The following is a 20,000-nucleotide window of genomic DNA, read 5'->3' on the forward strand; positions in this document are numbered from 1 at the left end:
TCGCCACGGCGGCTGGTTTAACTTACGATTTTTTTCTTTAGTTTATCTAAATATACAATAGCTCAGTACCTATAAATATTCTAACATTTGACTCTTACCTGATTTTGTATTTGTATTTCTTTTTATCACAACAGATTTCTCTGTGTGAAATTCGGGCTGCTCTCCCCAGGGAGAGCGCGTCGCTACACTACAGCGCCACCCATTTTTTTTGTATTTTTTCCTGCGTGCAGTTTTATTTGTTTTTCCTATCGAAGTGGATTTTTCTACAGAATTTTGCCAGGAACAACCCTTTTGTTGCCGTGGGTTCTTTTACGTGCGCTAAGTGCATGCTGTACACGGGGCCTCGGTTTATCGTCTCATCCGAATGACTAGCGTCCAGACCATCACTCAAGGTCTAGTGGAGGGGGAGAAAATATCGGCGGCTGAGCCGTGATTCGAACCAGCGCGTTCAGATTATCTCGCTTCCTAGGCGGACGCGTTACCTCTAGGCCATCACTGCACCGCTTAGTTGATTTTATGTTCTTTGTTTCGTTATTTATTATTGTTATTATTATTACTACTACCCCTTTTTGATATATTATAATTATTATTTATTTATTTATTTACTTATTTATGTACGCTTATCTATTATTTATTCACCTTTTTTTTTCTTTTCTTTTTTTTTCTCAAGGCCTGACTAAGCGCGTTGGGTTACGCTGCTGGTCAGGCATCTGCTTGCAGATGTGGTGTAGCGTATATGGATTTGTCCGAACGCAGTGACGCCTCCTTGAGCTACTGAAACTCGTCAGATGTACGGTTTTGTTGTTAATCATTTGGCTTCCTTAGTTTGTTTCCATTCCCCAAACTTCATTCTCCAGTTTCGTCCCAAATTTCGATTTCTTGTAACATTTGTAATTGTAAACAGTCCAAACACGTTCCCATACATATAAACACATGCACCACACACTTTTTTTGTTTGTGTTTTTGTTCCCGACTGAAATCACTTTAGTGAACAGACGTCAATTTAATTACAGACCAACACAGACACAGACACGGACACAGACATACAGACACACATTGCTCTGGGAAGATATAATTTGGTATAAAACTTCTTAATTAGAACCCCCTTTTAAATCAGAACCCCCTTTTTTCAGACAAAAATATACAGAAACAGATTTCGAACTCACAACCCTAAACTTTATTTCTTCCAGGATTGAGATTTTAGACACGGACCTAGACTTGCTAATTTTGAAAATAATATACTCTGTAGAGTACACACACACACACACACACACACACACACACACACACACACACACACACACACACGTACATTAGAGTGGATTTTACACGAATTTTTGCCAGGGACAACCCTCTTGTTGCCGTAGGTTCTATTACGCGTGTTAAATGCAAGCTTTACACAGGGCAACGGTTTATCGCCTCATCCAAAAGACTGGCGTCCAACACTTCAGGTCCAGTGGACGGGGAGGACATTCTGACAACAGGGGAACCATGTAAAGAAGAGAAAGAAAAAGAAAAGAAAAGAAAAAAATAGAAGAAAAAATAGAAAGAAAAGTAAGGGAAGTGCATTTTGACCTGTGTTGTCCAGCTGTTTAACAGATCAGAGAAGAAGAAAAATCCCGCCTGGTTACCACTGAAAAGCTTGTACTTTCTAAGAACGGTAATTTAGCCGAAAAAAAAAGGTGCCTGGAGTGTGTTCCCTTTACTGCACAAAGAGAAATCATTGCCTCTCGCAATGTGTTGCTGTACTGTTTAACGCTCTCCTATTAATGATGGGGGATTAATAATTATGGTCATATCTCAAATTCATGTGTATTCTTCTCCATTCTAATGGGCCAATGGCCTTTATGAATAAAACATCTGACTCTGAATTTGGTTGGCCTCTGTCTGTCTCGATCACCCTCTCTCTCTCTCCCTCTCCTCCTCCTCCTCTGCCTCTTTTTCTCTGCCTCTTTCAGTCAGTCTGTCAGTCTGGTTGTCTGCCTGTCTGTCTCTTTCTGTGTATATACATAATTATGTGTGTATTACACACATACACACACACACACACATATATATATTTATATACATGTATATAGATATATAGATAGACAGACTGATATAGAGTATATATAAACTAATCCCTCCCTGTCTCTGTTTTTATTGCAATACAGTATGTCTCTTAAAGGATGTTTAACACACACACACACACACACACACACACATATATATATATATATATATATATTTCAATTGCTGTTTCAAAAAGGTGTGACCTTGAAATCTTTCAGGCTATGTAACTTCCAAGCCAGCGAATCAACTACCCTAAGGAAAATAAGCAACATAAAAACAGCAACTTCGCTTGTGGTTTTCAACTCTAAAATTGATGACTTGCTAAAATGAGCATCAGCATATTGCTTGCCAGATGTGTTGCCATTTTGGTTTCAACAATTAATTCCATATTTACGAAGAATATCGAAATGAAAAGAAAAAAGAAAGTTAATCATAATGTAGTATCGAAGAGAGAGACAGAGAGAGAGAGACAGAGACAGAGACAGAGACACACACACACACACACAGAGAGAGAGAGAGAGAGAGAGAGAGAGAGAGAGAGAGAGATTCAAAAACTTTATTACTCAAGGATAAAGATTTTAGGCATCGCCCAGTCTTCCAATCTGTCCTTGTGACAACAATAACAATAACAACATTAACGATAACGACACAAAAATAATAATTTTGTTAACACTGCTACATCCACTGCTACTACAACGAAGAATGATCACCACCATCATCATTAACATCGTAAAAAGTAATAAAACGAACGCAGAGGAGAGAGAGAGAGAGAGAGAGAGAGAGAGAGAGAGAGAGAGAGAGAGAGAGACAGAGAGAGACAGACAGAGACACAGAGAGAGAGAGAGAGAGAGAGAGTGTGTGTGTGTGTGTGTGTGTGCTGACGACCTTGATATTCAAAATGATAATAAAATCAGCGAGTATTTATATAACACTTAATCTAAGCCTAGCATTGCGCCGCAGGGCGTACAGCGTATAGACACAACATGACATGAAACAAGACAGACAGTGCCATCAACAGGCAACCCCCCCCCCCCCCCCATCCCTTTCGCCTCATCCACACTTACTCCCCCTTACACACACTGCGCATAATTATATATATATATATATATAGAGAGAGAGAGAGAGAGAGAGAGAGAGAGATCTGTGTGTGTGTGTGTGTGTGTGTGAGTGAATGGGTGAGTGAGTGTGTGTGTGTGTGAGTGAATGAGTGAGTGAGTGAGTGTGTGTGTGTGTGTGTGTGTGTGTGTGTGTGTGTGTGTATGTGTGTGTGAGTGAGTGAATGAGTGAGTATGTGTGTGTGTGTGTGTGTGTGTGTGTGTGTGTGTGTGAATGAGTGAGTGAGTGTGTGTGTGTGTGTTGTGTTGTGTGTGTGTGTGTGTGTGTGTGTGTGTGTGTGTGTGTGTGTGTGTGTGTGTGTGTGTGTGTGTGTGTGAATTACATCTCAGAGAGCGAAATATGTAGTTTTAATCAAACGGAGACAGTTTCTTCGGAGATACAGCAAACAGAACTGAATACACGAAAGTTTTTTTGTTTTTTTTTAATCAGCGATTAGAGACACCAGTTTCACTTTCAGTTTCAGTTTGATAAGCGTTACACAACATTTGCTTACACAATAAAAGGAACAAAAATATCTGATTAGTTAAGGAAAACCGGTTCTTGTACACAACTCAACTGTCACAGTTACACAATGACTTTTCAGCGGTATTTTCGGTTGCAAAACAATACATTTGATGTCTTAGTGGTAACGCATCCATACAGGAAGCGAGAGAATTTCAGTGCATAGGATCGAATCTCACACTGACGGGCGCAATAGCCGAGTGCTTAAAGCGTTGGACTGTCAATCTGAGGGTCCTGGGTTCGAATCACGGTGACGGCGCCTAGTGGGTAAAGGGTGGAGATTTTTACGATCTCCCAGGTCAACATATGTGCAGACCTGCTAGTGCCTGAACCCCCTTCGTGTGTATATGCAAGCAGAAGATCAAATACGCACGTTAAAGATCCTGTAACCCATGTCAGCGTTCGGTGGGTTATGGAAACAAGAACATACCCAGCATGCACACCCCCGAAAACGGAGTATGGCTGCCTACATGGCGGGGTAAAAACGGTCATACACGTAAAAGCCCACTCGTGTGCATACGAGTGAACGCAGAAGAAGAAGAAGAAGAATCCCACACTGGTCAGTATTTTCACTGACCACAGCCATTTGACCTTGAAAGGTTGTCTGGACACTAGTCATTCGGATGAGACAATAAGCTGGAGTCCCGTGTCTAGCATGCACTTAGCGCACGTAAAAGAACCCACGGTAACAAAGGAGTCGTCAAATGGGTATTAAAAAAACACGCTTTGATAAGAAAGCAAATGCACACACAGGCAGAAAAGAAAAGAATAGAACAGCGCTACACTGTAGCATGGGTGTATTTCCCCTGTACATCCATCACTGTAGCGACGCGTTCTCCCTGGGGAGAGCAGCCCGAACTTCACACAGAAAAATATGTTGTGACAAAGAGAAATACAATACAATACAATACAATACAATACAATACAATGATGTTCGTCCCTCGGATGACCATGACTTCAGTGTCAAATGGAGGTCTGTGACTGTGGGTCTGGAGGTGACTGCTGAGGCCAGTCCGGGCCCGGAAAGCTCGCCCACATGTGGGACGCGTGTGGGTGTAGGTGGAGCTGCAGTAGGAGTGGAGGCAGCTCGTGCCTTGCGCGTGACGTGTTTCCTGTGAGCCGGTGTGGTGCGTCTGTTCTCTGCCGTGCCTTCTCTGTCGCTGATCTTCCTTCGCCAGGTCTGGCGGTCCAGATCAAGTGATCCCCCAGCTGCTGGGATCGATGTTGAGGTCTTTGAGGGACACGTTGAGGCAGTCTTTAAAACGTTTCTTCTGCCCATCCCCCAGTCCCCCCTAAACCGAGCGCTTGCCCTGGCTCAGCTTCCCAGACAGCAGCTGTTCTGGCTGTCGACTGTCAGACATCCTGAACACATAGCCAGCCCATCTGGTTTGGGCTGTCTGTAGGAGGGTGTCGACACTGCGGGTGATGGTCCGTTCCAGGACCTCAGTGTCATCTTTGTGGAGAAGTCTGCCGGGGTGCAGCTCAGGTGGAAGTACTTGAGCTGCTTTGCGTGTCTGCTGTAGACAGTCCATGTCTCTCTGGCATACCCGTCACACATATCGGTGATTGAAGACATTTTGTTAAAGTATTTATGAATACATCTGAGTATTATCGGTTAGAAGGGGTGGGAGATGTGGATGAATGGAGGGTTGGGAGAAACTGGGCAAATGAGGGTAAAAATGTGTGTGAAATTTGGAAGAAAAAACAACAACAAAACAACTCTAAATACAGTTACAGGAAATTACTTAAAGGACTTCGTAAAAGAGAAGTCGTTAAACTGACAAGCGAAACAACTGATAATGAATGCAAAAAGTCAAAAACATCAACGTTCTCAGTCACTTGTGAAGACACACTTTCGTGTACAAAAGGCTTCATCAAACTACAGTGAAAAATTATATGCTCAATTGTCAGGTTACTAAAGCATATCCACTTGACATTAGAACAATGGCATACAGAAGGGTGGTGGTAAGGACCACTGCTCAGTAGACCTTCAGCTTGGTGGTAAGGCTGAGTCCTCTCCGCTCCCATAATTATATTCTCACGGAGTCTCCCAAAGGTGACACTGGCTTTGGCAGTTCTGTTGCTAACCTCCCCATCGCTGTTCACCGCTGTGCTGTGCTGTGCTGTGCTGTGCTGTGCTGTGCTGTGCTCTGAGTGCTTTATACTGGCTCGTGAAAGAGAACTACCCAGACAGGTGAAGATGTCGGCTGCCTGTAGCTTCTGGTCTTTCACTGTGATGTGTGCTTCCTGGTAGGGGCTTTCAGGGTGCCTGCTTTTACATAACTTCGCTTTTCTGGTGCTGATTGTGAGATCAAAATTGTCACAGCTGGTGAGAAGCAGTCCATTTCTCGCGGCATTTTCTGCACTGAGTGCTGTCGTTGAGGGCGCACTCACCAGTTTCAGTTTCAGTAGCTCAAGGAGGCGTCACTGCGTTCGGACAAATCCATATACGCTACACCACATCTGCCAAGCAGATGCCTGACCAGCAGCGTAACCCAACGCGCTTAGTCAGGCCTTGAGGAAAAGAAAAAGAAAAAAAGAAAGAAAAAAGGTGAATAAATGATAGATAAGCTTACACAAATAAATAAATAAATAATAAATAATAACTATAATGTAAAAAACAAAACAAAAAAACAAAAAAAAAACAACAACAAATAGATGTAAAACATTAAGACACACATTCACATATACACCCACACATGCATAACAGATATGCACCGAACACGCAGTTTCACAGATATGAAAGCACAGTCAAATACATATAAATGTACATGAGCTCCAACACACACACACACACACACACACACACACACACACACACACACACACACCACACATTACCCTGCACCTCCTCTACCCCCCTCCTCCACACACTCATTTCTAGTCTACGTATCACAGCTTCCACGGCACACACACATACATACACACACACACACACACACACACACACACACACACACACACACACACACACAGACAGATGAACACTTACTTGTACAAGCGCACACACATATGCCCATATCTCCACACACATATGTACAAAGATATATATATATATATATATATATATATATATATATATATATATATATATATATATATATATATACGTTCCAATATCCTGTTGCTCCCACAGTGTAGGCATGCATACACTCACATACCTCATCCTCTACCCCACCTCCCTCCGCACCCCCACCTTCCCCTCACACACACACACACACACACACACACACACACACACGCACGCACGTGCACAGAACTCTACTGACACTTGTGTACACTTACACTCTCGCGCATGCACAAACGCACTCAAAAATACAGACCCACACATGCACACAAACACACACATACACACACGCACAGAGGCTGCCACTGATTGGCCGCAAGAGGGATGGGAAAAGATCTCTGATGCCAAGAACGTGGCGTATAGTGTGTTGCTCAGTCTATTGTATTTGGAAAAGCCCACAGAGACTCTGTTCCGTTTTGAAGAAATTTGCGCAATGTTGGTTTGGAAATGATGCCGATATTTGTTTGATTAGCAAAGCATCGTGCTCTGCCTTTCATGTTAGACTTACGGCCAGTCCCTCTCTCTGCTTTTATTTCTTTGAGGCGATCGATGGTGTGATGGCCTTGTACCTGTTCTTTTTGATATTCTTTGACTTTTCTGAAGATTTCCGATTTTCCTAGATGTAGGCCGCTCGTTGGTGTTGCGTTACCAGCAAGTCTGTCAGCTCGCTCATTTCCCTTAACACCTGCATGTCCCGGGCAGTATGACCATGTGAGTTTTTTAATCTGAAAGTTGCGCATTGCCTTATGCCACTCTGGGCTTCCCATTCCGTTTTCAGTTTTCTGTATGAGGTTCATTGAGTCGGTTAGAATCATGGCATGTTGGTTTCCGGGCGTATGGATGGACGATAGCCACTGGAGGGCATGTGTCACAGCTTCAACTTCCATCGTTAGGCTGGAGGTTGTGACTTTGTAGGCAGCATTCTCTTCCCGCACTCACCAGCGAGCAGGCAGTCTGTGATGACAGTCTCCTTTACCTTTGTGACGACCTGCAGGCACCGAAGTTTGAACAGTATCAGTATTAGTATCAGTAGCTCAAGGAGGGGTCACTGCGTTCGGTCAAATCCATATACGCTACACCACATCTGCCAAGCAGATGCCTGACCGTCAGCGTAACCCAACGGGCTTAGTCAGGCCTTGAGAAAAAAAAAAGAAAGAAAAAAAAAAAGAAAAAAGAAAAGAAAGAATAAATAAATAAATAAAAATAAAAAAAAAATAAAATAAAATAAGTATAAAAAATGATAATAATTTATATAAATAAAAAACTATAAAAAAAAAAATAAAAAAAATGAAATGAAATGAAATAAAATAAAATAAGATAAATAAATAAATAGATAGATAAATAATAAGTTTGAACAGTCGACCGTTAGTCCTGTATCTGACGTCAGTCCTGTATCTGACGTTAGTCCTGTATCTGACGTCAGTCCTGTATCTGACGTCAGTCCTGTATCTGACGTTAGTCCTGTATCTGACGTCAGTCCTGCATCGTCAGTCCTGTATCTGACGTCAGTCCTGTATCTGACGTGAATACCATGCTGGCAGTCCCCACAGAAGGGATCAATCAATCAGCACAGCAGAGAAGACCATGTTGAATGCCATACCGGCCACTGCAATACCAGAAACAGAGAAATGAGGTCACTTGTCTTTTATTTTTATTTGTTTTAAAATTTCATCGTATTTCTTTTCTTTCTCTCTTTTTTTTAAAATCTTTTTTTCTTATTTCATTTTATAGAAACATAACAATGGGCCTCGCCGGATACTGTTACAACTCTGGTTCGTGAACTTTTGATTTAGACAGGTGCTGTGACGAAGAAACGGGGGGCAAAAAAACGAAAGAAAGAAAAAAGAATAGATTCAAGTACGTAAGTCGCACAGAAAACGATTTCATATGCCGTGTGTCACATTTCCCCTGACAGGGTTGTAATAGCAGACCTTTTGGGGGGCGCTCCGCCTTCTCAAATGTCATGCACGGTGTAGCAGTTTTTTAGTGACCCCCCCCCGTTGAATTTTACCACAGGGAAGCCCAAATTCGCCCCAGGGTCTATGTAGACAAGGGGGGTCAACTTCAGCTGGTCAGAATTGTCCCACACCAGTTGGAGTTTACTCCACCCCCATCCACCCCACGCCCACACAGAAACGATATGGGAGTCGTTCTAGACTCGCTTGAAATGACCCCTTTAGGAATTGGTCCATTTAGAATCTTCTTCTTCGCTCGTGGGCTGCGACTTTCGTGTTCACTCGTACGCACGAGTCGGCTGTTATGTGTATAGCCATTACCCCCGCCATTTAGGCAGCCATACTCCGTTTTCGGGGGATCGGGGAGACGGGCGGGGGTGGGGTGGGGGTAGAGGTGAGGTGGTGGCGGCATGCCGGGTATGTTCTTGTCACCACAGCCCAGTCGAACGCTGACAAGGAGTACAGGATCTTTAACGCGCGTTTTTAGATCTTCTGCGTGCGTATACACACGATGGAAGGGGGTTCAGGCACAAGCAGGTCTGCACCTGGGAGATCGGAAAAAATCTCCATCCTTTACCCACCATTCACGAACCCTGGACCCGCAGATTAAATGTCCAACGCTTTAACCACTCGGCTGTTGCGCTTGTCAAGCCCGGGCTAAAAAAAAAAGTAGGGGGGGATAGTTTAAGGCTGCTACACCGGATCTTGGAAATGATACGAAGAACAAAGTGTGGCAGTAGGTTACAAGAGGAGGATGTCTGAGAGTTGGTAGAGAGAGGGTGGAAGGGTAGGGGTTAGCGGTTGGGGAGAGAGAGTGAGAGGGAGTGAGAGGGAGGGAGAGAGAGTGAGAGGGAGGGAGAGGGAGGGAGAGAGAGTGAGAGGGAGTGAGAGAGAGTGAGAGGGAGGGAGAGGGAGTGAGAGAGAGTGAGAGGGAGTGAGAGGGAGTGAGAGGGAGGGAGAGAGAGTGAGAGGGAGGGAGAGGGAGTGAGAGGGAGTGAGAGAGAGTGAGAGAGAGTGAGAGGGAGTGAGAGGGAGTGAGAGGGAGTGAGAGAGAGTGAGAGGGAGTGAGAGGGAGGGAGGGAGAGAGAGTGAGAGGAAGGGAGAGGAGTGAGAGGGAGTGAGAGAGAGTGAGAGGGTGGAGGGGGGGGGGAAGGGAAGGGGGGAGGGGAGTGGGGGGGGGAAGGGGAGGGGGGGTGGGGGGGGGAAGGGGGGGGGTTTCCCCGACCTTTTTCCCTCGGGCGGGGCGCCCAAACCCCCCCGGGGCCCACCTTTTTTTCCGCTCCCCACCCTTGGCCAAATTTTTTTTTCCTTTCGTTTTTTTTCCCCTTTCCCTTCCTTCACTTTTTTTTTTTTCCCCTTTTTTCCTTTTTTTCCGCCCCCCTTCTTTCCCCCCACCTTTTTCCCCCCTTTTTTTTTTTTCCCACTTTTTCCCCCAATTTTTTTTCGGGCCCCGGGCCCCCTTTTTTTTTCCCTTTTTCCCTTTTTTTCCCCCACCTTCCACTCCTTTCCCTCCTACCTTTCCTGCCCCTTTTTCCCCCGCCCCATTCCGGGCTTTCTTTTTTCTCTTTTTTTACCCCCCCGGGGTTTTCCTTTTTCTATTTTTCTCTTCCGGGCCCCTTTTTCCCTTTTCTTTCCCCGCCCCATCGCTTTCTATTTCTTTTTCTTTTTTTTCTTTTTCTATCCTCCTTCTCTTTTTTCTTTTTTTTCTTTCCTCCCCTTTTTTTTTCCTTTTTTTCCCCTTTCTTTTTCTCTTTTTTCTCTTTCTTCTTTTTTTCGCTTCCCGTTCGCTTCCCTTTTCCTTTCATCCTTCGCCCCCTTTCCCCACCCCTTTTTCTTTTTCCTCTTTTTTCTCTTTTTTTCTCTTTTTCTTTCACTTTCGTTTTTTTCCCTTCTTTCCTCTCATCCTTTTATTTCTTTTTCCCCCTCTATCTCTTTTTCTTTTTTCCCTTTCCTTTTTCCCGGGCTTTCTGTTTTTTACCTTTTTTTCTTTTCTCCGCCCCCACCCCTTTTTTCTCTTCACTTTTCCTCCTTTTTTTTTCCCCTTTTTCTTTCTTTCTTTCTATTCTTTTTTTTCTCCCCCTTATTCTTTTTTTGGGTGTTTTTAATTTTTGTTTTTTCCCTTTTCCCGGGGTTTCTTTTTTTCTTTTCGCCCTACCTCCTACCTTTTCTACGTGTTTTTCGTTCGTCTCCTTTCTTCCCCCCCCACCCCCAAACAAAACCCCACCCCCCCCACCCACCCCCCCCCCCCCCCCCCCCCCCCCACACCCCCCACACCCACTCACCCCCTGCAAACCCCCCCCGGAATAAACCAAACCCCCCAATTTGAACCCAAATTACCCGCTGGTTTTCCCGCTGGTGTCACACAGAGCGACCCCCTTATAATTTCTGCACCATATGAGTGCAATGGCTTACACATAAAAAATTTTTCAATTATTTCCCAGATTGTTCAGTTCTCCTTTCTGGAATATTGGCAGTATAACAGATTCGGCCCATTTGTCTGGAAAGAAACCTTTGTCAAACAATAAATTGAAGAACTTAACACACACACACACGCAGACACACACACACACACACACACACACACACACACACACACACACACACACTCACTCACTCACTCACTCACATCAACAGTTCAATCACAAACATTCTTGAACAGTTCTCCAATTATTCTATCAGGTTTATATGACGGTGCCAATTTTTTTTCATAATTTTATACATAGACAGAGGTCCAACAGAGGTGTTTTTTTTTAGCAAATTACTGGAACCGTCCCAGCATATTGATGCATAGTTAACGTTGGGCTGGATGCTTGATGAACAAGATAATTTACGGGTAAGCTGATCGAGGAACTGCTTAATCATATTGGGCTGAAGTAGTTTTCTCCATAACTTCTTGTTGCACAAAGCAGAAACGTGGTTGTACCAGGAAAGATTATTACCAGTTGCAAGACTCAGGTTGTCTGGAAGAACAAATTGACTTCCGTCAACATTTTTTTTTGGTCAAGTACCGCTTCATCTAGATTTGATATTATGGCGTTTTTAGTTTGTTGATTACGAATTCATATTTCTGTGAGTGAATTACCATTGGTTCATTTCGGTTCTATTTATAAGTTTATTGCCATCGTTCTGTAACCTAGCGCATACTAGAATAACGTTTGTGTCCTCTAGATGGAGTGGGGTATCATAATCGAAAAGTTCACAAGCGGATGAAGCGTATAGCAGGAGATTATATTATATATATAAACACTTTAGATGCTTGGAAAACCGCTATATATATATATTTTTTTTTTTTTTTTTTTTTTTTTTCCAAGAAAAGATCAGTTCGACTAAATTAGATTATAAGCCATTTGTTATTAACTTTTTCGAACGTATATTAAAGAGAGGAGAGAGAGAGAGAGAGAGAGAGAGAGAGAGAGAGAGAGAAATAATAGACACGGATTTAGACAGAAACAGGACACATATAGAGAAAAAGGGGGTTCAGGCACTGGCATGTCTGAACATATGTTGACCTGGGAGATCGAAAAAATCTCCACCCTTTACCCACCAGGCGCCACCGAGATTCGAACCCGGGACCCTCAGATTGAAAGTCCAACGCTTTAACCATTCGGCTCTTGCGCTTATAGACTGCGGAAAAGAGAAAAAAAAGAAGTTTTAACTCTCTCCATACGAACGGCGAAAAAGACGACGTTAACAGCGTTTCACCCCAGTTACCATCATCAAAATATTGCAAGCGGAAGGCTTTTATACTGAAGAGGAGAATGTTGACAAAGAATACCACAATTCTGACGACGGAAGCTAAAGGTTGGGTCATTCAGACACCCACTGGACATCCGAGGGGTCTGTGTAGAGGAGAAGAGAGGACTGGCCGTACTGAGTGAGTTAAGGCTTTCTTGAAAAAACAGAAAGGGGAATGGACTGGGAAGGCAGAAAAAGCAGACAACAGTGAAGAAGAAAAAAAAGGGCAGAAACAAAGAGAGTGACAGAAAAAAAGGAAATTTCTAGCAAAGAACTTCCAGAATGCAGGGGATGCTATTGATACTGAAAGACCCCCGGCATTCCCACGGGGGCCCCCTTCCCCCTGCCTCTAGTTACCATCCTGTCTTGGGGATGGAGAGAGGGGGGTGGAGGTGGGGAGGTAAAGGGGTGGGGGGATGGGGGTAAGGTAGGTGGATGGGTGGTGGATGCCTCGTGTGTGTTTTGCACAGACAGTGAGCTTGGGGCAGGTGGTTTAGTTTGTCGGAGCCCTGACAGGGATGATGTGATTGGCAGCCAGTGGAAAGTGTCGCCTTTGTGAAATTCTGTCCCTTTTTTTTTCTGTTAGTTTGCTTTTTTTTTTCTTTATCGATTTTGCTTCGGCCGTGTGTGTGTGTGTGTGTGTGTGTGTGTGTGTGTGTGTGTGTGTGTGTGTGTGTGTGTGTGTGTGTGTGTGTGTTTATATATATGTGTGTGTGTGTGTGTGTGTGTGTGTGTGTGTGCTTTACATATAGAAAATTGTGTGTGTGTGTGTGTGTGTGTGTGTGTGTGTGTGTGTTGTGTGTGTGTGTGTGTGCATGTGTGTGTGTGTGTGAGAGAGAGAGAGAGAAGGGAAGCTGAGGAGTGGAGGGGTGGGAGGTGGGTGCCAGTGGAGGGTGGATGGGGTGGGAGGTGAGGGCGCAGGTCTTTGTTCAGTGTGCAGACGGGTCAGTTATCCCTGAGAACGCAACAGGGTTCAGGCCCCTGTCATGTCTTCATGTCTCTCTTGGCAGCTTCAGCCAGAAGTGTTTTCGTTTTGTGTGTGTGTGTGTGTGTGTGTGTGTGTGTGAATTTTCTCAAGAACTTCGACACAGTGTGTGTGTGTGTGTGTGTGTGTGTGTGTGTGTGTGTGTGTGTGTGTGTGTGTGTGTGTTCTCTCAAGAACTTCGACACAGTGTGTGTGTGTGTGTGTGTGTGTGTGTGTGTGTGTGTGTGTGTGTGTTGAAACAAGTGAGATAATGAACTGAACCCTGATGCTGGCAGTCGGAACAACCCTGTTTAAGAATAACCTGAACCTTAAAGAAGAACCTGAACCTTAAAGAAGAACCTGAACTCTGGTGAACCTCCTCAGAGTGCTGCTATTCCACAAACTGTGTAAAATATTCTTTGAACTTGACTCATCGTGACCTTTTACCTTTGTGTTATTTCCCCCTTATTATTATTATTATTATTCTTTTATCTTATTCTTATTTTATTATTTTCTTTTCATGGATTCTTTCGTATGGTTACCTCCCTACGGTGCTACTGAACAATAACAAGCTGCAAACTGTGCGGAACGATTGTGAACTCTAAAATCACAGTGACGCTCCTTTCCTACTTTTACATTATTATTGTGGGTGCGGGTTTTCCTGTTTGAGTTGAGTGTGTACATCGTGTTGTATTTTGACATTTTATTTGGTTGTTCCAGTAGCTGTATTGGAGCTGTCAGCTACTTTTTTGAGTTAAAAAAAAAAAAAAAAAAATTTTGTTTTTTTTGGTTTTATTTTATTTTACTTTTTTATTATCTTTTTTTTTTTTTTGGTTTGTTTGTTGTTGTTTTTTGTATAATAATATTGATCATAACCATCCACTGAAAAAGATGTCAGACTTACATGGAAATACCGTGCGGTTTGGCCAAGCCAACGGGACAAGAATTGCTCACTTAAATGTCTACCATTTGTATAACAAAATACCCGATATATGCTTACTTTTGAATGGACCCCCTATCATCCACGTGCTTGGACTCGGTGAAACGCGTCTTGACTCCCGAATAACAAACGAAATGCTGTCGATCCCCAACTATGACATAATTCGTCGGGATGCAGTCAGCCATGGTGAAACTGGACTTGCAATCTATATACACAATAGTATATCCCAATATGTCAAAAGGAGAACTGATTTAGAGAACACAATGGTTGAGTGCATCTGGATCGAAATGAAATATTGTATGTCACCCCCCATTCTTCTTGGATACCTATACAGAAACCCTGCATCGCCATATACCTGGCTTGATGACTTTGTGCATATGATGGATCAAGTTAACACTTGTAACCGCAACACCTTACTGCTTGGTGACTTTAACTATGACCTATTAAAACCCCAACCAGCCTGGCAGTCAACCATCACACTTTTTGGCTTACACCAATTGATAAACAATCCTACTAGAGTAACGTCCACTTCCTCTACCCTATTGGATCACATATACACTAATAACGAACACTCGATAACCGATACGAACGTGTTAGACAAGAGCATCAGTGACCATTCTGTTATCGTCTGCACTTTGCTATATAAACCCCCTAAATCACCAAGCAAAGGTCATACAACTATGTACTACAGATCTTTCAAGAACTTCGACAAAATTGTTTTTTTCCACGATCTCAGCTTAGCACCGTTCGATAATGTTTTGAATTCCTCTGACCCAACCGAAGCTCTAGACACTTTTTATGACATACTACTCTCTATAATAGATAAACATGCGCCATTTCGGAGGAAAAGAGTTAAATGTCCCCATCTTCCCGGCTGGCTCACACCCGAAATCTCAGAAGCAATGGATAAACGCGATAGCCTTAAACGCGAAACAAAGAAAAAAGAGAAAGAAAATTTAGAACATTTACCAGAGTCCATTAAAAGACAAAAACAACGTGAAAAAGAAAAAAAGAAAGCAGACTACAAAAAACAAAGAAACAAAGCAACAGATCTCATTCGTGCTTCAAAACAAGCACACTTCAACATATTGTTAACAACCAACAGAGATACTCCCTCCCTATGGCAAGCAATTAATGAAATTACTAACAGGTCTCGTGTTAAAATTCAAAAACACTACACGTGGTCGCCTGATGAATTCAACAATCATTTCCTAAACATAGCTGAGTCAACAAAATCTAACGAAACACTGTCCGCAGAAAATTATAATGTGCCATCCTCTCTTTTAACGTTCTGGAACAGGAGAATTGAACAAGAAGATTCCTTCAAGATACCTCCTCTTGCCGTCCATGAAGTTGGTGCTCTCATTTCCAGTCTAAGAAACAAAAAATCAATAGGACTTGATGGTATTAATGCTTCTCTATTAAAACTCGCTCTCCCTTACATCGTTGTCCCCCTTACATTCATATACAATCTGTGCATCGAACAGGGTATGATTCCCCCTGCTCTTAAGTCAGCGAAAGTTATTCCATTACCGAAGTCAAAAGACACGTCTGATCTGAACAACTTTAGACCTATTTCGCTTCTGTCAGTATTGTCGAAACCACTCGAAAGACATGTTCATAAACATCTTATGCAATATCTGGAAAAACATAATCTTTTCCATCCTTTGCAGTCAGGTTTCCGACATCGTCACTCATGTCAAACAGCGTTAGTCCATCTGTGTGATTCATGGTTGTCTGGCATCAACCGCAGTGAAATCGTAGGCGCTGTTTTTCTTGACTTACAGAAAGCTTTTGATCTCGTTGACCACGAAATATTACTCACAAAATTGTCATTGTATCTCAGAGACCCCTCTACGCTGTCCTTTTTCGAATCATTCCTTACCGACAGAACACAACATGTGTTCACCAATGGTAGATTCTCTTCTACGGGAGCAATAAAAAGTGGAGTTCCTCAAGGATCAGTTTTAGGGCCGCTTCTATTCTGCATATTTATCAATGATCTTCCTTTGTCTTTATCAGACTCCAGAATCTCGTGTGACCTTTTTGCAGATGACACTTCCCTTCATTCCAGTGCTGTCAGCGTTGCCTCAGTTCAGAATTCTCTTCAAACGGGCTTAAATGATGTTTCTAAATGGTGCAAATCCAACTGTATGACACTTCATCCCCAAAAAACAAAGAGTATGATTATCACGTCAAGACAAAAGCACCAAGAAAATCCCCTTGTTCTCACCCTGAATGTCGATGATACCTCCATAGATCAAGTTCGCGAGCACCGCGTCTTGGGAGTCATAATTGATGAAGAACTGAAATGGCAAGCTCACATTGATTCTGTCTGTAAAAGGTTGGCACGCAGTCTGTTCTTACTCAATCAGCTCAGACCTTACATAAACAGTGAAGCTCGCAAAATGTTCTTCCACGCTCACTGTCTTTCTCACGTCAACTATGCATCTGTTGTCTGGAGCTGTGCTGCAGATGTTCATCTTAAGAAACTAAATTCTCTCCACAAGAGAGCAGCCAGATTAATTCTACCAGATCACTCACTGTCAACGTTAGAAAAGCAAGCCAGATTAAATATCCTTCCACTTCAAAACCAGCTAGAATTCAACAAAGCATTACTCATGTACAAAACACACAATAACTTGGCACCGCAATATCTCCAACACCTGCTCACACGAGCTTCATGCCGATACGGCTCTAATAAATACATTTTGCCACGTACCCGAATTGATTTGTTCAAAACTAGTTTTGCATTTTCGGGTGCATCCCTGTGGAACTCCCTTCCTTTGCACATACAAACGGGCAGTTCTCTTCCTATTTTCAAATCAAGTCTACATAAACATCTTCACCCCTTCCAACAGTAAATAACTCTGATCTTTAACTCTTTCCATACGAACGGCGAAAGAGACGACGTCAACAGCGTTTCACCCCAATTACCATCATCAAAATATTGCAAGCGGAAGGCTCTTATACTGAAGAGGTGAATGTTGACAAAGAATACCACAATTCTGACGACGGAAGCTAAAGGTTGGGTCATTGAGACACCCACTGGACATCCGAGGGGTCTGTGTAGAGGAGAAGAGAGGACTGGCCGTACTGAGTGAGTTAAATTACTGTACACAGTAACAAAGGGGTCAGTTATGTCTTATTTTTTTTGTATCAGTCATTTATGCTGTTGTTGTTCCTCCCTTGCTTTCTCATTTCATCGTGTTTTGTTTTGCTCGCTCTCTCTCTCTCTCTCTCTCTCTCTCTCTCTCTCTCTCTCTTTTTTTTTTTTTTCTCTCGTTCTGTTTCTTATGCATGCATAATCTATTCATTTCGTTCTATCATTATCGTGACAAGTGTTCAAGTAATATTGGTGATGGTGGTAGTCACTGTAGTATGCTGCACTTGCCACACATAGATTTCAGAGACAGTAACAATACACATCTTCTCTGTGACTCACTGTCCTATCCATCTGTGAATCTTAGTGTATGGGGGAGTGAGGGGGTGCTGTCAGTGTGTGTGCGCGCGTGTGTGTGTATGTATGTGTGTGCGCTCGCACGCGAGCGTCAGTGTGTGTATGCATGTGTGTGCACGGATGTGGGTGTGTGTGGAGGGCCGGGGGGGTGTTTTCTTCATTATGTATACAGTTCTGCATGAAAACCTTTTCCTTTCATTTATGTGTGTGCTATTTGTAATAGATGTAGATTAGCAAGGACAGATTGGAAGAATAGGCAATGCCTAAAATCTTAATCCTTGAATAAAAACGTTTTGAGTTCTGAGTTCTGAGTTCTGAGTTCTCTCTGTCTCTCTCTCTCTCTCTGTCTCTCTCTCTCTCTCTCTCTCTCTCTCTCTCTCTCTATCTCCAACTTAAAGATAGTGACCTTATTTGTCCTTTATGTAAAAGTGCGACGGAGAGTGAACTCCACTTTGTACTTTGTTGTCCTGTGTTAAGTGATCTCAGAAATCAGCTGATACCTTCAAAATTTCATCGGCAACCCTCCTTGTTCAGACTGTATTTGCTTATGTCATCCACTAAGGAACACGTTAATAAACAGCTAGCAATTTACTTGTATAAAGCCTTAAAGATTAGAAATACAATATGCAGTTGAGTGTGTGATAGTTTTCCGCTTTTTTGTTATTATGTGTAATAAGACTAAATGCAGATAATGACTGTTTTTCTCATTTTCAGGTTACAACTGTGAATATATTACCTCTGTAATGTTTGTTTACACCACCCCTTCATGAGGGGCCATGGCCTATATTGAATAAAACATCCGTATCCGTATCTCTCTCTCTCCAGCGACCGGTTTGAAATGTACAGAACATTTTGTACTGCACATGAACTGAAAACGTATTTGCAATTTAGCTTAGACAAACATTTAAAATTCATATTGGCAAGATTTAGATTAGGTACTTCAGTAATTGCCCAACATTATCATCGTTATAGAACGTAGACTGTGGTTGAGTTAAATTGCCCTCTGTGTAGAAGTGGTGTTGAAGATGAGTTACACTTCATATATGTTGTCCTGCTTTTAGTAAATTAAGAGAATAGTATATTCCCCGAAAGTATTTTAAGTTTCCAAATCAGTTTCGGCTAAGTCTGTTGATGGCATCTAATAAAGAAAGCGTTGTAAAGAATTTGTCCATTTACTTACATAAAGTATTTAAGTTACAATCAATTATGATATCATAATTCCTTTGATGATTGTTTCGCCTTGTGCACTTGCATGTTTAATAATGTTGTTTTCTGCACCCCTTCATGAGGGGCAATGGCCTATATGAATAAATCATCCGAATCTCTCTCTCTCTCTCTCTCTCTCTCTCTCTCGTGACATGTGTTCAAGTAATATTGGTGATGGTAGTAGTCACTGTAGTATGCTGCACTTGCCACACATAGATTTCAGAGACAGTAACAATACTGTACCTTATCTATCTATCTCTCTGTGACTCACTGTCCTATCCATCTGTGAATCTTAGTGTATGGGGGAGTGAGGGGGTGCTGTCAGTGTGTGTGCGCGCGTGTGTGTGTATGTATGTGTGTACGCTCGCACGCGAGCGTCAGTGTGTGTATGCATGTGTGTGCACGGATGTGGGTGTGTGTGGAGGGCCGGGGGGTGTTTTCTTCATTATGTATACAGTTCTGCATGAAAACCTTTTCCTTTCATTTATGTGTGTGCTATTTGTAATAGATGTAGATTAGCAAGGACAGATTGGAAGAATAGGCAATGCCTAAAATCTTAATCCTTGAATAAAAACGTTTTGAGTTCTGAGTTCTGAGTTCTCTCTCTCTCTTTGTCTATATTTCTTTATCTCTCTTCTCAAGGCCTGACTAAGCGCGTTGGGTTGCGCTGCTGGTCAGGCATCTGCTTGGCAGATGTGGTGTAGCGTATACTGATTTGTCCGAACGCAGTGACGCCTCCTTGAGCTACTGAAACTGAAACTGATATCTCTCTGTCTCTGTCTGTTTCTCAATCTGTCAGCCTTTGCCTGTCTGTCCGTCAGTCTGTCTCTGTCTGTCTGTTTGTATGCCTGTATGTATATTACGCATCTCTTAACGTCCACTTTGTTACTCTCAACTACTTATTCAGCTATGCACGCCTACGTACTTCACTCACAACCCCTCCCACACGTTCAAGTGTGCACAGAGAGACTGATAGGGGGAACGGGGTAGGCATAGGGTTGGGG

The sequence above is a fragment of the Babylonia areolata genome, chromosome 5, assembly GCF_041734735.1.
Source record: "Babylonia areolata isolate BAREFJ2019XMU chromosome 5, ASM4173473v1, whole genome shotgun sequence".
Lineage (NCBI taxonomy): Eukaryota > Metazoa > Mollusca > Gastropoda > Neogastropoda > Buccinidae > Babylonia > Babylonia areolata.